The sequence below is a fragment of the Eptatretus burgeri genome, chromosome 12 (assembly GCF_056783735.1).
Source record: "Eptatretus burgeri isolate ZD-2024b chromosome 12, Ebu_testis_v1, whole genome shotgun sequence".
Taxonomy (NCBI): domain Eukaryota; kingdom Metazoa; phylum Chordata; class Myxini; order Myxiniformes; family Myxinidae; genus Eptatretus; species Eptatretus burgeri.
In genome coordinates, this window is record NC_140972.1 from 267,101 (window position 1) to 292,035 (window position 24,935).

The 24,935-nt window shown below is 43.2% G+C and overlaps 1 protein-coding gene across 1 annotated transcript in view; it reads left to right on the forward strand.

The window, feature by feature from the left end:
* The window catches only part of LOC147014942 (deoxyribonuclease gamma-like), a 346,105-nt gene that overhangs the window by 130,869 nt on the left and 190,301 nt on the right, over nucleotides 1–24,935 (forward strand). The window lies entirely within an intron of this gene.

Here is a 24,935-nt window from a genome sequence, read left to right on the forward strand (position 1 = left end):
AAGTTTGATTATAAAAGATAAGATTTGAAATGTTTATGAGGACATGTTAAAAGTAACGTGGTTAATGGATTCCTTTTCCTGATACTCCCACAGGCTCTGTGTGTCAGTGATCATTACCCCATCAAAGTGGATCTGAAGAAAATACCGGTTTAAACGTGTCGCACCCAAGATCGTGGGCAACTCTCGATTTGATGCCATCGCCGAGAGCACATAATGAAAGGGTGCAGCTAATAATGGAGCTTTTAAGGGATTAAATTCGTGATTATTCAGCATTTGTGGTTTTTTGTCTCTTTGCAAATTTTGTGCCGAACATATGATTCTATAAGTGGTTTATTGAATAAGTTTTAAATGGTATTGTCTTGAGGTTCATCAGTAAAATTATTGGGCAGTCCTTTCACAACTTCTTCACATTATGCATGCCAGTTCACCGAGCTGTTATTTTTCTTCTGATTTACTTGTTCTTCCTGTAGTCTTTATGTAACTCTCTTCTATCAATGTCTGTTTCCTGCAAATAAAACTCGTTAAAACACATGAATGTATTGCGTTTGAATTTGCTTACCTGCTGTTCACTTCAATGTGGCTTCATTTTAGGTCTCCTCATCAATCTGTGAAAGCCATGAACTCGAAGAAGAAATCATTTGTGGAGGCATGCCATGTCGTTGTCATTCTTACAGAATAATTCACAGAAAGAAAATAATTTTTTAGAATCTGCTCCATTTCAGGTGTTTGAAAAAGTAATGGGTCACGTGGTATCCTGTACAATTAAAGAGATGTACCCGAAGAAAAGCTGCAATTGGGAACAACATTTAAACATACTTTAGAATGTCATTCCAAATGATTTCACAAGACAAACTAGGGACGGAGCTCACACAGCTGTGTTATTCCATTAAAGGATGTGTGCCTTGAAAACAGAATTTAATTGTTGATTTAAAGAAAAACAATCTACCACCTCGGAAGGTAAGTTTATAGGTATTGGTAAGTATATGTTTGATGATGGGTGAGGAGGGAAGGGAGCAAGGAGGGAGGGAGAGTGAGGATGGGTAGGGGAAAGGAAGGCAGCAAGAGTTGAGAGGAAGGGAAGATCGACGTGCGGTGGAGCATTTATTACGATTCACACCGCCTCATCAAAATGATTCTGCATTGCATAACAGTGAAGATGGAAGCAAAATAATGTCTGAAATTCATTTTTTACTGCTCATACTATAAACACTGCCTGGAGCAGGAGGCAAACACCGCCCGGACACGTCCTGTGCCAAACACCGTCCAGACATAGTAATGGCCCACACACCGAGAGAGAGAGAGAGAGAGAGAGAGAGAGAGAGAGAGAGAGAGAGAGAGAGAGAGAGAGAGAGAGAGAGAGAGAGAGAGAGAGAGAGAGAGATAGAGAGAGAGAGAGAGAGATATATATATATATATATATATATATATATATATATATATATATATATATATATATATATATATATATATATATATATATATATATATATATATATATATATATATATATATATATATATATATATATATATATATATATATATATATATATATATATATATATATATATATATATATATATATATATATATATATATATATATATATATATATATATATATATATATATATATATATATAGATATATATATATATATATATATATATGGAGTGGGGGGGGGGTTGCAGGGAGGGAGTAAGCAAAGAGAAAATGTTATCCTTTATGAATAATCTTCACACATACACACACACACACACACACACACACACACACACACACACACACACACACACACACACACACACACACACACACACACACACACACACACACACACATCAGAACTTAGCCGATATGGGCAATTTTGGGGAATCGAAAGATTGGATATTACCTAGACAGTACATACTGTATGCAATCCAAAAACCTTAAATAGCTTTCACTATTGTTTTGGGGGAATTTAAACAAATAAAAAACAACAACATTGCATTTATCTAACTGTTTCAAGATGGGCATAAACGTTCATCTTTCTAAACAGCTGCATGTGACAGGTGGAAAAGCATTTGGCTCATTCATTTTGAAAACACGTTAATATGGCAAATGGCTCGGAAATCGGGTGTTGTCAAATACTTTTTGCTTTGAAACTCACAAAGAGAAACCACATAACCTTTGTAACGCATACCGGATAACCAATTACTTTCGAAAGTCACGAGATCAAAGCTAAACCTGATAAAACCTCCATAAGATACAGGATGAAACTTTACCACCATGTCACCCGTATCAGGCATGGCAAGCCCACGTACCAATGGAGAGTCCCTGCAGATCCAAATCTGCTCATATGTACCACTTCTATGCGTGCTGCATACGTACATCTACCGTGTAAAGCAAATGCTGACTGAACATCCTGATTGGGGCACGAACTGTACTGCTACTGACTGCAGGGCAATTGGCAAGTGGCTTAAGCACTCAAGCAAGCACTCCAACGGAACACCTAATTTGGCGAGCGATTACCAATTGCCGGCAATAAACCCATGCACCCCAAAATGCCCAAGTAATGTCCAAATTGGACAAATAAACACTTTTTGCAGTCGGAACTGCTGCTAAGGTCAATTCCAGAGCTTAAATTTTGTAATTCTGCACAGTTTAAAAGATTTTCGAGGTTATGGCATGTGTGGAAATGAAACAAAGCCATGAAGGCTGGCTTATCCAGGCATTTATAAGTATTGCAATGTATGTAGCGATTTGTTGGTATCGATAATTTGAGTGAGGATAGTGAAAAAAACTAACGGTTAGAAATTCTTGCGGCCTGTTCCAAGTCAAGGATTGGTTGAGAAGGCCAAAAAAACAAGGTGGCTTCAGACCCTTGTGAGGTAACCCAGGAATCACCTTAAGACCCCATAAAAATGAGGTGGCTGAGGAAGCACCTGAGAAAGAAAATAATGAAATAAGGCCGTTAATGATACCATCAAAAGGGGTGTTTTAATTAACTCTAACACACAATTTTCACTTTGCACTTCCTTGGAGTCGCCTTAGTATGCATGCAAAGCTTCAGGCTGTGAGATTTCATGGTTTTGGAGGTATGGAGGACACACACACACACACAAAAGTGAATCCTTTCTCTGTCTCCTGTCTTTACAAGCGCAGCACCATTTGGTCGAGGAGGAAGTTGAAGGACGATGGCGGCAAATGAACCCAGCTCGAGATTGACCCTCTTGTCTCATGCTCCACCGGCTCTTTAACAAAGCAAAGATGTCGCAAATAGCTCCATCGATCCAACTATGATTCAACTCCAACCATGACTTGATGCCAACCACCACCACCACCAAAGGACAATCCACCAACTTTCTCCCTCTCTCCTCTACTTTCTTTCCAATTCTGAGTACCCAGTTAACACAGGAACGATTGATAAGAACTCCACTGAGTATCGACGGTCCCTGCTTGATCATCCCCAGGTCTGAGTCAGTCCTCTGCGTAACCTGGTGTCTTCTTTTCTCAGCATCCAGGCTCCCCCATTGGCCATCTCTCAGCCTTTCTGGCCTTCTTGAAGCTTCCAGGCTCTCTCATTGACTTTCTTTCAGCCTTTCTGCCACTCACGGAGTTGTGCGGGTGCGTCCCTCCCTCTCAGGACACTGCACACCTCTCTCCCATAGCTTGTCACTGTTATATCAAAGGAAAACATGAAAGACAACTGACCCAATCCCTTTTCCTCGCTATTTGCTTGATGGTTAAATATTTCTCCCTTTCAGAAATGCACATTTACAAGACAAATTAGCATATCTTCATCCCTCCGTCATACATCAAGATGCTAGCGGCTCGAACAAACAATACTTCCAAACTACGCATCCTCGCTACCCTTTGAATACACCCCTCCCCCCCCACCTCATCTCCAAACGTAACAATATTTTTGTTAATATTTTGCCATGAGAGATGATCACACAAAACGGTAAAAAGCAAACTTTGAACGTAATTGCTGAAACAAAGGACTTGGATTTGCGTCTGGAGTTGCATTCGATAGCATGGAGCTGAGCTCAATGAAGTTACTCTTTCTGCACACTCCTTAATTATTTTCTTCACTCAATATAATCATCTGAAAAGTAGAAAAAGTTAAGTTTCATGTTTCGCTTCAATAAATACACTTAATTATAAAAAAAATCATTAATTTGTATAAATTTTCACATTTCACTCCAGATTTTGACACTAATTTAGTCCACAAGATCCGATTCTCAAATCAGATATAATATTTAAATTATATACTTTAATTATTCCATGAGAGCGGATCGTGTTTCCAAGGCAAGGCATGTTTGAATAGGATGAATTGAGACCACTGTGAGGCGAATTGGGGCTGACCAAGGATTAGTCTTTCAATGGAGGTAAGCCATTAATTATCTTCAAAAAGGAGTGTTTACATTGCCAAAAACACACAATTTCCTTTCATGCACTTCCTGGGAGTTCCCTTTTCATATTTACTTTAGTTTTTATTTTCACCACAATCCCTGCACCACTTTTTCAATTTCTCCCAACTATACTCTCTGTTTCATGTCTTACAATAAAAATAAAAATATATATCTATTCCCTTCTCACCTTTTACCTCCCGTAACAACGTGACTTCCTCTACCCACTCTTCCTCTTCCTTCTTCTACTATGCTTCTCCACACTTGCAATTCCACTTTGATCATAAAGGTATATCCATACACCTTCAGACCTTTTATTCAAACTTTTCCTTCACCTCATCTTAAAAAAAAACATATATATATATATATGTATATATATATATATATATATATATATATATATATATATATATATATATATATATATATATATATATATATATATATATATATATATATATATATTGTTACGAATTCGCGCCCGCCGGCGTGCGATTGGCCGCGTAACTCTAATCGCAACTGCATCGCCCACCGGTCAGACAATTCAGTCGTGACTCTCCTGGAATTATCACCAGGAACCAGTCACGGGTGGGGGTTTAACCTCACCACAGCCCATTTCTCATTCTACCCGCGCTCGCCGAATATCGAAATACCTAAGTACTCGTGCGGGTAACCTACCGAGGTGCTGCACCGCGCCGCTGGTCGGCTTAGGACACGAACCGCTGAAGCGGTCCGTTCTGTTTTACAGCGATAACCGAGCGGGTATTATTGCCGACCTCGACAGATCCGATTCTCTTACCCGGGTGTTTAAAACCCAACTAATTATTCCACGATGCAAGATGGCACTTTCAATGAGGGAATAGGACGCAACGAACGGGCTACATTTCACACAAGGACATTTATTATTTACACACACACGTCACAAGAAAGGCAGTCATGCACGTATGTACAACCAGGCAGTAATGATGCAATAATACAAGAAAGGAAGCAAAAGCAATACCACCGAATACGAGCAAGGATCAATGTACATGCACAGTCACTTATACAGTCGTTACTTCACGACTGTATTCATTCAGCATTCATTCAAAGCATTCAAAGCACGACACAGCATTCATTCAAAAGCAAAGGAATGGCCACTCCCAAAGACGAGAGTGGCAGACAGGGTCCGTGGACTTTTATAGTTCGTGAGCCTTGGTTGACCGAACGGGCTCACGAGACCGATGCAGCTTACCCGCACCCTCGTGGTGCGACGATGGGCAGGCCGCGATGTCTTGTCCCCACGGCAGCTGGCGTTGCCGTGCCTCATCTCGGGCCTTGCAACGATGGGCAGGTCGTGACGCCTTCTCCCCACAGCTTCTAAGACAGCCACGCCTGATCTCGGGTCTTGCAACGATGGGCAGGTCATGACGTCTTCTCCCCACGGCCACGAGGACAGCCGCGCCTGATCTCGGGCCTTGCAACGATGGGTAGGTCGTGACGCCTTCTCCCCACGGCCACGAGGACAGCCGCGCCTGATCTCGGGCCTTGCAACGATGGGCAGGTCGTGACGCCTTCTCCCCACGGCCACGAGGACAGTCGTGCCTGATTGCGGCCTTGCCAAGGCGAGGTGATCCGAGCCCCGGCCGGCAACGCGGTTGAGAGGAACGAACGGGTCTATCAACGCTCTCTCAGTGCTGATGCTCGAAAGAGTTGATGCTCGATAAGGTTGATGCCCTCTTAGACCCCGTCCGTCCCTCAATGATGTGCAAATCGCGCCGAGGTCCGATCACCTCGGACTGCCTTGGTGCTGGCAAGCTCTCTCCAGATGTGGTCTCCACGTAGCCCTCTGGTGTTCTCCAGGCTCTCCGATCCTTCCAGACCGTCGCAGATTGCCCTTGACTCACGCTCGGCTCTCTAACCCCTCCAGACTCACGGCTCCACCGACTGACGCGAAGCTCCGTTCTCTTCGGCTTTATATAGGGCCGGGGAGACGAGATTCAACCTCCGCACTTTGACCTCCGACCCCCGGGGAGCGGACGTGATAGAAATCACCGGCGTTCCAAACGGCGAGAGAACCCTTTGCCTCTGCCTGCAGTGAAGAGAGCGTCGTATTCGGAACGAAGGTGAGGCGATGTTCGTGGCATGGGGTTGTTGATGGTTGTGGAGGTAAAAAGGGTGAAAGTGGTGGTGATTTGGTTGCGGCCGTTTTGGAACGATGTCGGTGCTGGCGCTCTGGTTGTGAGGTATGGTTGGTCCAAAATAACGATAGAAAAATAAAAACACTATCTCAAAGGGTCGCAGCCTGGTGAACACGAAGAGATCCCTCTAAACAACGGTGGGGAAACCTATCTAACACCAACTTACCGGGATAAATGATCCGAGGACCTTTATGATGAATTGCGAATTTCCACAGCCGCAACTATATATATATATATATATATATATATATATATATATATATATATATATATATATATATATATATATATATATATATATGTGGGGAGAACAAGTATTTGATACACTGCCGATTTTGCAGGTTTTCCCACTTCAAAAGCACGTAGAGGTCTGTAGTTTTCATCATAGGTACACTTCAACTGTGAAAGACGGAATCTAAAACAAAAATCCTGAAAATCACATTGTATGATTTTTAAATAATTAATTTGCATTTTATTGCATGAAATAAGTATTTGATACATCAGAAAAACAGAACAGAAAAAAAAAAAATCACTTCCGGTTCCGGTTTTGAGCAGCGAGAGGTCTCCTTTGGGGCTCCCTGCTGACGTTCTCAAAGCTAAGTTTCCGGCTGTTATTTGTCCTGTTTTAACTGTTTAATTTTCTCACCTACATGTTACTGTGTGTTGCTAGTTCGGTTCTGTTTCAAAAATCGTGCTATTTTGTGAGTATTTTTGTCGACGTTCTTACCTGTGCTTGAGGCCTAGGCGTAGGCTTGAGGCCTACCGGTTCCACTCGGTGTTCGATCGTTTTTTTTTTTTGTTGTTTGTTTTTTCTCCCCATTACCTTCATTTTCTATCCTCCCCATTACCTTCAATTTTGATCCTCCCCACTTTCCAAACATCCCCCATTCTCCCAACTAACCTCTTTCTTATCTCAAAAAAAAAAAAAAAAACCGACAACAACAACACGCTCACCTTCTCCCGATTCTGCTTCTTCTTCTTCCTCTCAACTTCCTCCTCGTCTTCTTCCTCGATTTTTTTTTATTTTTTTTTACACTTCCATGACCTAATCTGTTGAACTCTCTCATATATTAATATTAACAACAAAAAAATATATTTTTATACATATATATATATATATATATATATATATATATATATATATATATATATATATATATATATATATATATATATATATATATATATATACACCCCAACAACAACAACACGCTCACCTTCTCCCCTTCTCCCGATTCTGCTTCTTCTTCTTCCTCTTAACTTCCTCCTCGTCTTCTTCCTCGATTTTTTTTTTTTATTAATACACTTCCATGACCTAATCTGTTGAACTCTCTCATACATTATTTTTAACAACAAAAACGATCTTATAATGCTTCATCTTCCTCTCTCACACATGTGGTACTCTTTACTGTTTCACAATGCACTAATCTTCTGCTATTTTAACAGACTGCTCTCATTTCGACCTCTCCTTCATTCCTTGCCTAAAAAATCCAACTATTACAGCGCTTCTTCTCTCCATGCTTTGAATTCGCCTTCATTGCACCCTTCAAGAATTGTGTTAAATCGCATCTCTGACCTAAAACTTTTAAAAACCACAGTTTGCCATGGATGCTCGCTTTCCATCAACCATTCTTTTTTTCCAAATTCAGTGCCAACTCACCCCCCTCACCCCTCACTCTCACTCTCAAAGCAACCATCCCACTCTTCTTCCTCCAAGCCTCCCTCTCACCTCTCTCAAAAATCCCCCCTCACCTTTCTCCCACCTTTCATCCCCCTCACTCTTCCTTCTCAAAGTTGCCCCCCTCTCATCCACCAACCTGCCTCCCTCCACTGCCCTCTCACCTCCATCTCTTCACTCCACCTCCTCAAATCCTCAACTGCCTTCTTCCTTGTCTCTTGTCCCCCCCCTCCCCCAGCACCCCACACCCTTTTTTCCTCCTTCGTTCCCCTCCCCTCGCTCCTCTCCAATATTCCCCACTCCTTCAGCAACCCTCCTTACCTGCCCCCCTCGTCCCTTGTCCTACCCTCCCCTCCCCTCCACCTCCTGCACCCAAAGCCTCCTCCCCTTCCTCTTCATTAAAAGTGTGGACCTCAAATATCCGGGGCCTTCGGTCAAACCTTTCAGATCTTTCCATACAGGTTGCCACTGACAAACCAGACATTATCTGCCTAACAGAAACTTTCCTCTCCCAAGACGTGTCTGACTCCCAAGTATCTCTCCTTGGCTACTCCCTCTTACGGTATGACAGACCTGAGCCTCGTCCTGGTGGAGGTGTTGCTCTCTTCATCAAAGACTCTATTCCTCACTCTCCATGCACTGCTCTCACTCCCCCACACCCCCAGGAATACCTCTGGCTTCGGCTTCCCCTCCACTCCCACCTCATGTTTATATGTGTACTGTACCGTCCACCGAACAGTGATGACTCCATCTACATCTCACTATCCGAAAACATGGACCATCTTCTATCTTCTCATCCAAACTCTCTCTTCCTCTTATGTGGTGACTTCAATTGTCATCACGCCAGTTGGCTAGGTGTGGGTACCTCTCTCACCTGCCATGGCACCTCAGCAAAAGCTTTCTGCGACTCATTGGGACTGACTCAATCGGTCAACTTCCCGACCCGGATCTCAACCAATGGTACTCCATCTCTTCTGGATCTGATTTTGACAAATTTCCCTGACAATATCTGCTGCTCTTCCTTCGCTCCAATTGGTTCTTCTGACCACGTCCTTGTTAAAGTGGACATCTCTCTGGCTGTTATCAGAGAACCACCTCACCGCCGTCGAGTCTGGCATTTCACTCAAGCCGACTGGCAGGGTCTCCGAGCAGCCATCAAACTTACAGACTGGTCTCCTATCACTACTTTCTCAAACATCAACTCATCCTGGGAATTCTTTCAAATAAACTTGCTCTCCCTCATGCACAGATTTATCCCCTCTCGTGTTCAGTTGTCTTACCCTTCCTCCCGCCCTTGGTTTACTGAAGCTTGTGGCGAGGCAGTCGTCCTGAAACAACTTGCCTTTGCCTCATGGAAAGCAAACCCAACTGAGGGCAATCTCAGTTCTTTCCACAAAGCTTGGAACAAGTGTGTATCTACCCTCAGGAGAGCCAGAAAACAACATCTTTCTCATCTCAAGTCTGAACTCTCTAACCTCTCTCCCTCCTCAAAATCCTGGTGGCGTTTAATCAAATCTGTTACTGGTGTATGTTCCCCCTCCATCCCCTCCCTTACCTCAAATGGCCGCACTGCTGATTCCACACGTGATAAAGCTGAATGTCTAAACTCGGTGTTTGCAGCTAAATCTTGTGTCCTAAACCCATCACTATCTCTACCCACTTTACCCAGTCGCACCCAACTGTCCCTGGACTCTGTATCCTTTTCTCCTGACAAGGTGGAGAGCTTGCTTTCAAACCTCGAGTCAGATTCTGCAACCGGTCCAGACGGCATCAGCCCACGTGTCCTCAAAGCCTGCTCTTCTGCTCTTGCTCACCCTCTCTCTGTTCTATTCACCCTCTCATTTGCCCAAGGTCATCTGCCATCTGCTTGGAAATCTGCTAACATCACTGCCCTGCATAAAAAAGGTGCAAAACAGATCCCTATAACGACAGACCAATCAGCCTTCTCCCAATCATCAGCAAGGTGATGGAATCCATCATCGCCTCAGATATGAAATCCTTCCTCTTCTCCAATGGCTTGATTTCCAATCATCAATTTGGTTTCAGACCAGGTCACTCTACCCTGGATATGCTACTTCTGCTCTCCCATCAATGGATGGAGGTCCTCAATGCCAGACAGGAAATCCGAGCCGTATCCCTGGACATATCACGTGCTTTTGACACAGTCTGGCACCCTGCCCTACTCACCAAACTCTCTTCCCATGGTATTCAAGGCCATCTCCACTCATGGCTCGCAGACTTCCTCTCCTGTCGCAGTCAACGTGTGGCCCTAAATGGAGTTCTTTCATCCCCTCTTCCTGTGCAGGCTGGAGTTCCTCAAGGTAGCGTCCTGGGCCCTGTTCTTTTTCTGGTTTTCATCAATGATCTCTCGGACTCACTGGAAAATCCTCTATTTCTTTTTGCCGACGACTCCACCCTCTGCCGTACCATCTGTCATCCCTCAGACCGGCAAGCAGCAGCTTCTTCACTCGCTGCAGATCTGGATAAAATCACAAACTGGTCCAACACGTGGAACATGTCTTTCAATCCAGACAAATCTCACACTCTCACTATGTCTCTTCGAAAGGACCGTTTACAAAACCCCCCCATCCACTTTCTCAACAATCCTCTGGAAGAAGTCTTTTCTTTCAAGCTTCTAGGTCTCACTATCTGCCATGACCTTTCCTGGGAAAGTCACATTTCCAACCTCGCCTCAAAAGCCAGTCGCCGACTGGGAATCCTCCGTCGTGCTCAGTCCTTCCTCGGCCCTCTTGAGCTCCTGACCACTTACAAAGCTTTTGTCCATAGCCTGATGGAGTACTGCTCTCCCCTCTGGGCTGGTGCTCCTGCCTCCCACCTTTCTCGGCTTCATGCTGTCGAAACCAGGGCATTTAAGATCATCGGCATCTCCCGCAATGAAGCTGAGTCTTTGGGCCTCTCACTCAATCACCGCAGGTTGGTCGGTGGTCTTTCTGTCTTCTACAGACTCCTCTCCAGCCTTGCCCCCCCTGCTCTCTCTGCGATTTGTCCCCACCACATTTCCACAGGGCGCTCAAGGTCCGCCAACAACCCCCTTCTGGTAAAACTACCAAAATCACGAATCACTGCTCATCTTCACTCTTTCATTCCTCTTTTTTCCCGCCTTTGGAATAAACTTCCTCACTCTATTCTTTCCCATTCTTCCCTCCAGGCTTTCAAAACAGCTGTTCACCACCACCTCTTATCTCCCCCATCCAAATCCTTGATCTTTTCTACCCCGATAATCCACCTAAGCCCACTTCCTTCATTTCTCCTACTTTCCTTCCTGAAAGTCCCTGAAATGTCCATCTTCTCTTCGCCATGTTCCCCGTCCCATCCCCATCCCTCTCCCTTCCACAGTTCACCTAATGTGTCTGTTCCCCACTGTTTTGTCCCTTCCACTCCCGCCCCTCTTGTCTCATGCCTCCTTGCTGTGAGTTGTGTGTTCGCTCTCATACGAGCCTCGACCAAGGTATACAAAAAAAAAAAAACCTGGTTTTTTCCTTTTGTTGTTCAGTTTCAAATTCATACCCTTTTTGCTTTTTATTCCACTGTCTCTCTTGTTCCTCATTATGCAATCTCGTTATTTCCTACAATTAGCTGATTTCTTTCTCCTGTCTCATTCCTTGTTCTTTGTGTTTTCTATTCCACTGTCTTTCTTGTTCCTCATTCTTTAATCTGGCCTTGGCTTCTAGCTGTTTGATCTGTACAGTGTGGTTCCTCAACGTTTCATTTTCCATCCTCTTCCTTTCCTCTTTTAACATCTACAGTTCGTTTTGTCATCCTCTCTCTTTGGTTTCGTGTTTCAGTATCCCAAGTTTTTTTTTTCCATGATTCCTCTCTCAATTTGCAAGCTTCTTCCCCCATTTCATATATTCTCTTCCTCAATTCGTCCATCATATTTCTCATCTTATCACCTCTTGCGTATTCTCTCTCCCTCGATTCCTTTACGTCTTCCTGATATTTCCTTCCTATTTCTATCTCCCCTTCCAGGGCTCTTCTTTTAATCTGGCCTGCCCTTCCTCTTGCTTCAGCAGCACCAATTCCCCATCTTGTTTGCGTTTTTCCTTTTCTATCTTTGTTTTCCTTTCTCCTTCCTCCCTAATTTCTCCCTGCAGTTCTTCGAACTGTTCTGACTTCTCCAGCAATTCCTCCGTCCTTTCCTCCAGATGTTCCTCTCCTCTTTTTATCTTCCGTTCTAGGCTTTCTCTTTCCTGATTGCCTGTTCTTACCTGTTCCTTCAGTTGTTCCAATTCCCCATCGTGTTCCCGTTTTTCCTCCTCCAGCTTCGTTTTCCTTTCCTCTTCCAAGTTCTTTCTATCCTGGGAATTACCAATTCGCGCTTCCTCCATTCTCCCGCTTCGCTCGCTCGTCCCTTGTTCCCACTTATGGATACTCAACTCTATTTTTCTCACTTTTCCCTTTAGTTCTTCGAACTGTCTTGACTTTTCCAACCATTTCTTCTTCCCTCTGCTCCAGATGTTCCTCTCCTCTTTTTATCTTCAGTTTGAGGCTTTCTTTTTTCCGATTGCCTTCTTATACCTCTCCCTTCAGTTTTTTTTAAATTCCCAATCGTGTTTCCGTTTTTCCTCTTCCAGCTTTGTTTGCCTTTGTTCTTCCTCCCTCCTTTCTTCCTGTACATCGGCCAGTCGTTGTGACTCCTTACGCACGTAATCCTCATGAATCCTGTCTACGCGTCGCCGTGCCTCGTCCAATTCAAAGGAAACGAATGCAATTCCCCTATACAGTTGTCACCATTCCTCCACCGCTGCAAGGACTTCGACACTTGTCTCCGAAGCCCGTCAATGCATGCTCCGGCATCCTGCCACGCCTGCCATGACCCCGTGGTTTGAAGCGGTGAGTGAAAACACTCGCCTCGTGTCATGCCGTTCATTGCGCTAAAAATTGCCGCCTGCCCCGTGCTGCGCCGAGGTGCGATCGCGCCGCCATTGTGCGACTCCGTTTGCCGGCAAAGTCCATGCTCAGTATATGGGGTTGAGCTCCCCCATAAAGAACCATCCCGGGCCATGGATTCTACATTATAACACATATCTAATCCACCCGGCACCCGTTCGCCTTGAAAAGCCATCTTATTTCGCGGAAATAATTTTTTTAAATCGCTCGTGTTTGGTGGGAATTGGGGGTCGCTCCACTCACCCCTGAACTGATTCCCGCGAATTTAGTTGGAGGCGGGATGGATTTGAATCCCACTCCCGGACACCAATGTTACGAATTCTGGCCCGCCTGGCGTACGATCGGCCGCGTACCTCTAATGGCGGCCGCGTCGCCCACCGGACGGACAATTCAATTGTGACCCTCCTAGAACTACCGCTAAGAGCCAGTCACAGGTGGGGGTTTAACCTCACCACAACCCAGTCCGCATTCTACACGCGTGAAATAGGTGTGAATCGCCAAATGTCAATATACCTAAATGCCCGTGCGGGTAACCTACCGAGGGGTTGCACCACGCCGCAGGTCGGCCTCGGACACGAACCGCTTAAGCGGTTCGTTCTGTGCTACAGGGATAACCGAGCGATGTTATCGCCGACCTTGACGGTTCAGATTATTTATCGGGTGTTTAAAACCCACGACTCATTCCACGATGCAAGATGGCATTTTCAATGGGGAAAGAAGACGCAACGGATGAGATACATTTCACACAAGGACATTTATTATTACACACACAACACAAGTAAGGCAGTCATGCAATTTCCAAGCAACAAATAGAAAGTACTACAACCGACTACGATTATTATTTACAAGCGCAGTCACTTACACAGTTTCTACTTGGCAGGACACGGCGCCACAGCATGTATACAAAAACAAAAGAAATGACCCCCTCATAGGCAAGGGGGTAGATGGGGTTCGTAAACCTTTATGGTCGTGGGCCGTGGATGACTGAAAAGGCCCGCGAGACCGAAGGGTCTTACCCACGCCCTCGTGGCGCGACGGTGGGCAGGTCGCGACGTCGACTCCCCACGGCCTTGCGTAGCCGCGCCTGTCCTCGGGCCCCTGCCATGGTCAGCGAGCTCTCTCTGGCGTTGCTGCTGGTGCTTTCACGACCCACAGTCGAGCAAGAAAGGACTGAAGGGCAGAAGGGGCTTCAGCACCAGAGAGAGAGAGAGAGAGAGAGAGAGAGAGAGAGAGAGAGAGAGAGAGAGAGAGAGAGAGAGAGAGAGAGAGAGTGCTAGCTCGATTCTGGCCACCAAGAGAGAGGAGCACTCGACCCCGACAGAGAGAGCTCTTGGACCTTGCGCGCAGTCCGCCTTATATAGCGCGGGGCTCCGCCCTTCGCTCCTCCACGTTTTCGGCTCCACCTCCTTTCGAGAAGGTTCCCAAAAAGGGGCGTTCCGTCACCCCGATCGCCTCACGCTGTTCATCCACAAATCGGCGGCGAGCTGCCCTGCCCCTGTCTCCGTCACACTCCTTGGAGAAACAGGCGGGAAAAATCCGCTCGCCCATCGGAACTCTTTTGGTTCCCTTTTTTGTTCGATGGTTTTCAACGCGGCTTGTTGCTTGCATGAAGGTTTGTTCAAAATAACAATAGAAAAAGAAAAACGGCTATCTCAAAGAGTCGCAGCCTGATGAATCGCACGAAATCCCTTTAAACAACGGTGGGGAATTATCTCAACACTCACTTACCGGTATAGCTCATCTCAGGAACCTTTAAGGTGTATTGCGAATTTCCACAGCCTTAACTATATATATATATATACACACACACACACACACACACACACACACACACACACACACACACACACACACACACACACACACACACACACACACACACACACACACACACACACACACACACACACACGGTGTGTTCAAAAAGTATCCAACCTTAATTTTTCGTGCATAAACAAATGAAGCTAGGGAGGTGTGGTTTGGTGCATGTATGTAGGCGATCCTAATCCGTATGCGTGAATATTTTCCCGCCTGCAGAAGCTGTCAGTCGCCGACAGACCTCGGATGAGTGAGGAAGTGTAAGTGAACGTCGTCGCATTTTCGATTTTGACAAAATGACGGAAAAACTTGAACAACGCTACTGCATCAAATTTTGCGTAAAGCTTGGCGATTCCCAAGTGGAAATGATCCACAAGATTCGACAGGCCTTTGGGAACGAAGCAATGGGCACCACACAGATAAAAGAGTGGTCCAACCGCTTCAAAGATGGTCGCACATCAGTGGAAAGTGAAGCACGTTCTGGTAGGCCCTCAACATCCCAAAATGAGATGGTCATTGACCAAGTGAGGACCCTGCTGATGCAGGATCGTCGAATCACGATCAAAGAACTTGCAGACGAGGCGGGCATCAGCATTGCATCCGTTCATTCCATTGTGACTGAGGATTTGGGCTAAAGGAGAATCTCGGCGAAGTTCGTGGCAAAGCTGCTTACGATCGAGCAGAAGCAACTCCGTTTGGAGATCGCACATCACTTTTAATAAGTTTGGCTGCGGTTTCTATAATTATTAATTTCTCTTCATCATGGTCATACTTCTTGGGTTTGGAGTAGAAGTCATGGATGATAGAAGATGCTTTATGTCGAAATATAACCACATTTTCTTTTCCACGAATCTCAGTGATGGTTATGTTGTCTCCAAAATGTTTCTCAAGTCTATGTTTCATGTAGGTAAATCCATATGGTTCAATTCCAGTCTCAACCAATATCTCTTCCATTTTGTTTATAAGATCCTTTATTGAGATTTGTTCCTCATCATTGACCTCCAAATACATGGCCACCTGATTAAAAGCATCTTCCCTTGCCGAATCAGGAGGTCTACCCTGCATAAATCGTTCCGGTTGGATTTTATCATCTGCCATGAACTGTTGTGGTACCTGCTTTCCTGTTCTAAAATTTGTGCTGCAAAGGTTGTGGTATACTGCATCTGCAGCATGCAAATGTTGTGCAAGCTCAAGCCATTCAAGTCTGCAAGCTCAAGTCTGCCATTCACAATTTCTGACCACAAATCCTTGCATTCATTGCAACACTTCTTAATTTTATCTTGAAAATCCATTGATCTGACTGAAATAAGTTTATGACTTTTTACCTTGCCATGGAATTTATCTGGATGCCCACAGAATATCCAGTTATCTTTATAAATAAATGAACTTCCTGTGGATTTGCGTGTACTTGGTGTATTACTGGAAGAAACAGTTACATTCTCGCTTTCTGCTGGCACTAGCTATACACTTTGGAGAAAAGAAGTCCTTTCTACACTTGACATGCACAACTTGTCCAGAAACAGTACTTGTACTGCTAGACCGCAATGCATTAGCTTTTGCAATGCCTTCACATCCTTTGGTACTGAACGTTGCAGTTTTTTTTGTCCACTCAATAGAGGTTCCTTACAGAAGACACACTTGTCCATCTTTAATAGATTACTTCAACCTGAGAAAGAAACAAAAACATGATTAGAATTGTAAATAAAGATGTTCCAGACTTTTATGTGAGTGAGAACCTTTTCAGAATTCTCACCTATCCCCTGGATATACTTTTGCCCTACCCCCACATGCTTCTGATTCTCTCTCCCCTATGCATATTTAATTGAACAGCCCTCAGCCCCTTTCAATCATTAGTACATTTATTGTATCTTCTATGGCAACCACAAGAACATAGGACAAAGTAAATGGACCATTCAGTTATCTTTACTTGGGAATTAAATCTGAAATGGTCATACATCCAAAAATAACTATTTTGGTCAAATTCTCCAAACATTATCAACTCTAAAAACACTAATCTTAGGTCAATACCATTACATATGATATTGTTAGAAATGTATTCTCATTATGAATCTGTTGATGCCTCTATATAAGGGATAAGATTTGAATTGTTCACAATATTACCATAAATCTAGACCCTACCCCAAAATTTTAGTTGATGATATTTGTGGAAAAATTCTGCTTCAAACTGAGGTCAAAATGGAAATGTTCCAATGCTCCGATTTAAGGTGACTTTTAGTATGTCATTCTACAACATATTTGGAGTGGAAAAAAACATGAATGATTACTATTGCAATTTGTGGTGGGTAAATCATCAAAATTTGGAAATTTGTTCTACCCTTATTATCACTTTTCCGTCGATATGTCTGTCTCTCTGTTCGGTCCAGTGCTCCGTTAATACATTGGCGATATCGATGAAACTTGGTTGGTAGGTTCATATCATGACCTAGTTGTGTGCAAATGAGAACCGTTGCCCAGCAAAGGGACTTCGAAATTTTTGAAAAATCATAAAAAAATAATTTTCGAAAATCAAAAATCCGGCCACGAGCGACTGTGGGCAGTACATTCAGCCCTATTGTCAAAAATTTCCAGCCGGATCCTATGAAAACTGTCGGAGAAGATAGACTTTGAATGAACCCTGGTCGAAAACAATAAAAAAACGAAGTTCGTTATATCTCAGAGACTATGAGTCAGATATTCATGAAACTGGTATGGTAGGTTCATGGTATGTCCGAGTTATGTGTGAGAAAGAACCGTTGCTATGGACCCCTCCGTTGCTTAGCAACAGCCGACTACCCATGTCCACCTACCGTTTTGTCTGTCTGTGTGTCTGTCTGTCCAGAGCATAACTCCGTGGACTTTGATCCGATCTTGATGAAACTTGGTTATGTGTTCGATATCGATATCTCGTTGTATTTTCCTGAATGTGGGCGTGGCTACGCCCATTGTGGGGGGAGCCACGCCCAAAAAATTGCCATTCTTAGGGGGTAGTCGGATTAAAAATCTATCTTCTCCTCGGGAATTGACTGAATGGAATGGGATCTTCGGTATTTGAATAGAAAAATGAATTATCTAAAACTTGTCGTTGTCCGATTTTTCATTTTCCTCCCAAGGTCAAGCTCACAAGGTCAAAACTCAGAAAATTGCGAATTTTGACATAAAAATCATACGACCGCCCAAACTTTGAGAGCTAGGATGACAATATTTTTTATACATAATCATGAGGTCATTCCTCACCTAAAGTCTTGAAACCATTTTGCTCTATCTCGAACACCTTGCACGTGGCGCCCCCTTCAAGTTTGTTTTCACACTGATTTCATCAAAGTATGGACAATCTGATGAGTGCGAAATGCCATAGAGCCGATATGACGTTATATTGTTCCTGGAATGTTCCAGAGGAAGTTTTGCACCAAAGGTCATAATCCTTGACCTTTGACCTTTAAAGGCCACAAAGGTCAAATTTTCAAAGTTGTAGGAATCAAACCAGGTTTTCGACCTTCTTCGACGAACTAACTCCAATAAGCTATAGCACGAATCCTGTTTCCTTATTTTAATGTCGACAACATTGTTTTGTGACCTTCATAGCCTGGTGTTGGCTTAGTGGCTTAGCTTAGAAAAATTTTTTCGCTTCAAACATTTGAATAAGCTCCTCAAGGGGAACAGGGGTGATTTTTCGTGAGGTCATCGGTCAAGAGGTGTGCCGGTAAAAATTCATTAGGTACAACGCTGCATCGGAAAAATTTGAAATTTCTTGAGCCTCATCTGCACAACAATTCACTGTAGAAAAAATATATTGTGACGTCATTGGTCACTTGGTTTGGCATCCATCTTGTTTTGGGATTTTTTTTTTTTTAACTTCTTCTCCAGAACGGCTAAACAGATTGAGGCAAAACTTTACACACACATTCTTCATGAGGTCCTTTAACAAGTTTGTTAATTTCTTATTGATCAGTGAAACAGTTTGGCGGCAATCTTGAATTTACCGGAAACCTTCAAACATCTTCTTCTCCCGAACGGCTGGTCAGATCAAGGGGAAACTTCACAAACATATTGTACACGAGTCGGGAATGTACGTTTGTTAATGTCTAATTGATAGGTAACATGGTTTGGCAGCCATGTTGGATTCAAGAAAAATATTAAATAATGTTTTCTCTGGAATGACATAACCTATGGAAGTGAAAATTTGCAACTATCATCCTTTATGATGTCTGCATTCAGAGTAATAATTATGACGTCACAAGTCACATGGTTTGGCGGCCATCTTGGACAGAAAAACGGACCTTATTCAATTTATACAAAACTTCAGACTTGTTAGGGTCCCCGATGGGAAGCTGAATTTAAATTTATGAAGTTTTCAGTCACATGGTTCGGCAGCCATCTTGGATTGAAAATGAATAAATGTAAAAAATCTTCTTCTCCAGAACGGCAAGACAGATTGAGACGAAACTTTACACTTGTATTCCCCATGTGGTGCTTTCTCAAGTTTGTTAATTTCTTCTTGATCGGTCACATGGTTTCGCGTCCATCTTGAATTTACCCTAAAACCTTCAAACATCTCCAGAACGGCTGATCTGATCAAGGGGAAACTTCACATACCTATTGCGCATGAGTAGGGAATACAAGTTTGATAATTTCTAATTGATAGGTCACATCGTTTGGCAGCCATGTTGGATTTTAGAAAAATATTAAATAATGTTTTCTATGGAACCGCTTAACCTTTCGAAGCGAAAATTTGCAAATGCCATCTTCCTTCAATTCTGCATACATCGTAAAAATTATTACGTCACAAGTCACATGGTTTGGCGGCCATGTTGGATTTAATAAAATATTAAATAATGTTTTCTCTGGAACGGCTTAACCTATCAAAGCAAAAATTTGCAACTGTCATCCCCCATGATGTCTGCATACATGGTAGAAATTATGATGTCACAAGTCACATAGTTTGGCGGCCATCTTGGATAGAAAAACGCACCTTTTTCGATTAACACGAAATTCACAGACATGTTCCACGACACAGTTGAAAGCAGAATATAATTTTTTTTTTGTCATCTCATGTATCTCATGTCGTATCAAAGGCTGAGGTGTGGATAGTGCACACGAGTAGTGAATATAACTTTGTTAATTTCAAATTGATAGGTCACATAGTTTGGCGGCCATGTTGCATTCAAGAATTATATTAAATAATGTTTTCTCTGGAACCAAGTAACCGATCAAAGCAATACTTGGCTACAATAATGTAGCCCCATGCCTGCACATATGTTAACGAGGACCAATGTGTCCAAGAGCCTCGTCCTCAAGGTTTTGCCTTCACCAGAAGAAGAAGAAGAAGAACACCGAGCTCTCTTCATTTTAATTTAGAAGAAGAAGAGTAAATAATGAAGAAGAAGAGTAAAAAATGAAGAAGAAGAATAAAAAAAATGAAGAAGAAGAGTAAATAATGAAGAAGAAGAGTAAAAATTGAAGACGAAGGGAAAAATGAAGAAGAAGAACAGTAAATAATGAAGAAGAAGAGTAAAAAAATATGAAGAAGAAGAAGAGAAAAAATGAAGAAGAGTAAAAAACTGAAGAAGAAGAAGAGTAAAAAATGAAGAAGCAGAGCAAGTAAAGAAGAAGAGTAAAAAATGAAGAAGAAGAGAAAAAATGAAGAAGAAGAGTAAAAATAGAAGAAGAAGAGTAAATAATGAAGAAGTAGAAGAGTAAAAAATGAAGAAGAAGAGTAAAACAATGAAGAAGAGTAAAACAATGAAGAAGAAGAGTAAAAAAATGAAGAAGAGAAAAAATGAAGAAGAAGAGTAAATAAAGAAGTACAAGAGTAAAAAATGAAGAACAAATAATGAAGAAGAAGAGTAAAAAATGAAGAAGAAGAAGAAGAGTAAAAAATGAAGAAGAGTAAATAATGAAGAAGAAGAAGAAGAGTATAAAAGAAAAAGAGTAAAAAATGAAGAAGAAGAGTAAAAAAATGAAAAGAAGAAGAGTAAAAAAATGAAGAATAAGAGTAAAAAATGAAGAAGAAGAGTAAAAAACGAAGAACCAGAGTAAACAATGAAGAAGAAGAGTAAATAATGAAGTGCGAAAAATAGGACATGCTAAAAATTATGACATCACAAGTCACATTGTGGGGCGGCCATCTTGGATAGAAAAACACATTTTCCGATGAACACTAAACTTGACACGTGTTCCAATACACGGTTTGAAGCAGAATATAAATTTGTGATGTTATCGGTCACATGGTTCGTCAGCCATCTTGGTATGGATTGAAAATTAATAATTTTTTTAAATCTTCTTCTCCAGAACAGCCAGACAGATCGAGGCAAAATTTCATGCACACTTTCCCCAAGACATCCTTTCACAAGTCTGTTAATTTCTAATCGAAAGGTCACACGGTTTGGCGGCCACGTCAAATTTACCCTAAAACCTTCAAACATCTTCTTCTCCAGAACGGCCGGTCAGATCGAGGGTAAACTTTACGTACGTATCGCACACGAGTGGTGAATATAATTTTTTTAATTTCTAATCGATAGGTCACACGGTTTGGCAGCCACGTCGGATTCAAGAACAACATTAAATATCGTTTTCTCCAGAACCGCTCATCCTATCGTCGCGAAACTTTGCGACCGCAGTTTAAGTCTCACGTCGTATCAAAGGAGTCGTGTATGGGTACCCGGTCATCACTGCCAGAAGTTATAAAGTGGCAGTTCTAGTTTTATTTTATTTTTTTCGATCTTGTCGAGGCTCGTATGAGAGCTCACAGACAACGCACAGCAAGGGGGGGCATGAGACAAGAGGGGTGGGAGAGGGAAGGACAAAACAGTGGGGAACGGAGACATTAGATCTGTGGAAGGGCGGGGAACACGGGGTATACAAGATGGACATTACAGGGACTTTCTTGAAGGAAAGCACGAAATTTGAAGCGGGTGAGTTTGGGTTGGATTAATGGGGGTAGAAAAGATTGAGGATTTGGATGGGGGATGATAAGAGGTGGTGGTGGACAGCTGTTTTGAAGGCCTGGAGGGAAGAATGGGATTGAACAGAGTGAGGGAGTTTGTTCCAAAAGTTGGAAAAAGAGGAATGAAAGACTGAAGGTGAGCAGTGATTCGTTATTTTGGTAGTTTTACCAGAAGGGCGTTGATGGCAGACCTTGAGCGACCTGCGGAAATATTGTGGGGACAAATCACAGAGAGGGCGGGGGGGGGCGAGACCAGAGAGGACACAGTAGAAAACAGAAAGACCACCAACCTGCCTGCAGCGAGAGAGTGAGTGGCCGAAAGGCAGCCTCAGTGCGGGAGACACAAATAATCCAAAATGCCTTGGTTTCCACAGCGTGAAGCCGAGAAAGGTCGGAGACAGGAGCACCAGCCCAGAGGGGAGTACTCTATCAGGCTGTGGACGAAAGCTTTGTATGTGGTCAAGAACTCAGGTGGGCCAAGGAAGGACTTTGCACGACGGAGGATTCCCAGTCGTCGACTGGCTTTGGAAATGGTGGGGTTCGAAACGGTCCTTTCGGAGAGACATAGTGAGAGTGCAAGATTTGTCTGGATTGAAAGACATGTTCCACGTGTTGGACCATTTTTTGATTTTACCCAGATCGGCAGTGAGTGAAGAAGCTGCTGCTTGCCGGTCTGAGGGATGTCCGATGGTACGGCAGAGGGTGGAGTCATCAGCAAAGAGATAAAGAGGATTTTCCAGAGTTGGAGAGATCATTGATGAAAACCAGAAAAAGAACAGGGCCCAAAACCCTGCCTTGAGGAACTCCAGCTGGACAGGAAGAGGGGATGAAAGAACTCCATTTAGGGTCACACGTTGTGACACTGTGACAGGAGAGGACGTCTGCGAGTCATGAGTGGAGATGGCCTTGGATACCATAGGAAGAGAATTTGGTGAGCAGGGCAGGGTGACAGACCGTGTCAAAAGCAAGCAATATGTGTTGGGATATGGTTCTGATTTCATGTCCGGCATTGAGGACCTCCATCCATTGTTGGGAGAGCAGAAGCAGCATATCCAGCATAGGGTGACCTGGTCTGAAACTACATTGATGATTGGAAATCAGGCCATTAGAGAAGAGAAAGGACTTAATGTCTGAAGTGATGATGGATTCCATAACCTTGCTGATGATTGGGAGAAGGCCGATTGGTCTGCAGTTACAGGGAACTGTTTTTGCACCTTTTTATGCAGGGCAGTGATGTTTGCTGATTTCCAAGCAGATGGCAGATGACCTTGAGCAAATGAGAGGGTGAATAGAACAGAGAGAGGGTGAGCAAGAGCAGAGGAGCGAGCAGGTTTTTAGGACACGTGGGCTGATGCCTTCTGGACCGGTTGCAGAATCTGAGTCGAGGTTTGACTGCAAGCTCTCCACCTTGTCAGAAGAAAAGGACACAGAGACCAGGGACAGTTGCATGCAACTGGGTAAGGTTGGTACAGAAAGCAGTGGGTTTTGGTCACAAGATTTTGATGCAAACACCGAGTTTAGGCATTCAGCTTTTTCACATGCGGTCTCAGCAGTGCGGCCATTTGAGGTAAGGGAGGGGATGGAGGGGAACATACACCAGAAACAGATTTGATTAGATGCCACCAGGATTTGGAGAAGGGAAAGAGGTTGAGAGTTCAGACTTGACCTTAGAAAGATGTTTTCTTGCTCTCCTGAGGGTAAATACACACTTGTACTGAGCTTTATGGAAGGAACTGAGATTACCCTCAGTAGGGTTTGCTTTCCTGAGGCAAAGGCAAGTTGTTTCAGGACAACTGCCTCATAACAAGCCTCAGTGAACCATGGGCGGGAGGAAGGGTAGGACAACTGAAGACGACAGGGGATAAATCTGTGCATGAGAGAGAGCAAGTTTCTTGGAAAGAATTCCCAGGATGAGTTGATGTTGGAGAAAGCGGCAATGGCTGCTTTGCGAAAGAAAGTAGAGAAAGACCAGTCTAGAAGTTTGATGGCTGCTTGGAGACCCTGCCAGCCGGCTTGAGTGAAATACCAGACTCGACGGCGCTGAGGGGGTTCTCTGATGACAGCCAGAGAGATGTCCACTTTGACAAGGACGTGGTCTGAATAAGTGATTGGAGTGGAGAAAAAACAGCAGATATTTTCAGGGAAATTTTGTCAAAATCAGATCCAGAAGAGATGGAGAACCATTGGTTTTGATCTGGGTTGGGAAATTGACTGATCCAGTCAGTCTTCCTTGTTTTCTCGTTTTATAATGAATCTGTTTGAATGTGGCCATTAATAAGTATTGTTGTCTCAGTTTGCACCTGTTTCTAATTACCACACCCGTTTCTTTTAACATTAATTGCTACACCTGTTTTCTTTTCACTACCCCTGTTTCTTATTACTCCACATATATTCACCTTGATGTAACTCATTTTATTGGAAGTTATAATCAAATGTATTTTATTGGAACTTGTAATCAAATGTATCCTCTCTTGCTTATTATGTATTGGAGCCAAAAGGCCAAAAGCCAATTGCCTCCATAGCTTTATGTCTGCTTCTCTGTATTATTCTTTCATTATTCTCGAATTGCTCTCTGGATGTACTCCATGTCCTCTCTTTTTCTTCCTCCCTTCTCTTCCCCTCCCTTTCTCTCTCTGTTCTTAGATTTCTCTTCAATGTGCTGGCAAGCCTTTGTGGACTGACAAACCTCTGTAAAGGAATTATGTGATGCTGACAGCCTGATACATTAATCTGTCCAGAATTGCTTTGCTGGTAGTTGGACCGCTGTTCGACCGTTGCTTGCATTCCTGTGCGTTTGTTGTTTTTGACCAAGGCGATAAAAACTTTCTGATTTGTCCCTCCTGTGTGCATATTTCTTTAAACCGGCCCAGACAAGGTCAGATGTGGGACTTTATGACCAAGAAGTCTTGGAACATTTTGAATTTTGTTACCATTAATTCCGATGGGTGTGGAATCATACAGAACAAATAAAAGAACATTTTGTGAAATAGATTGATGATGTACAGGTTTCAATGAGATT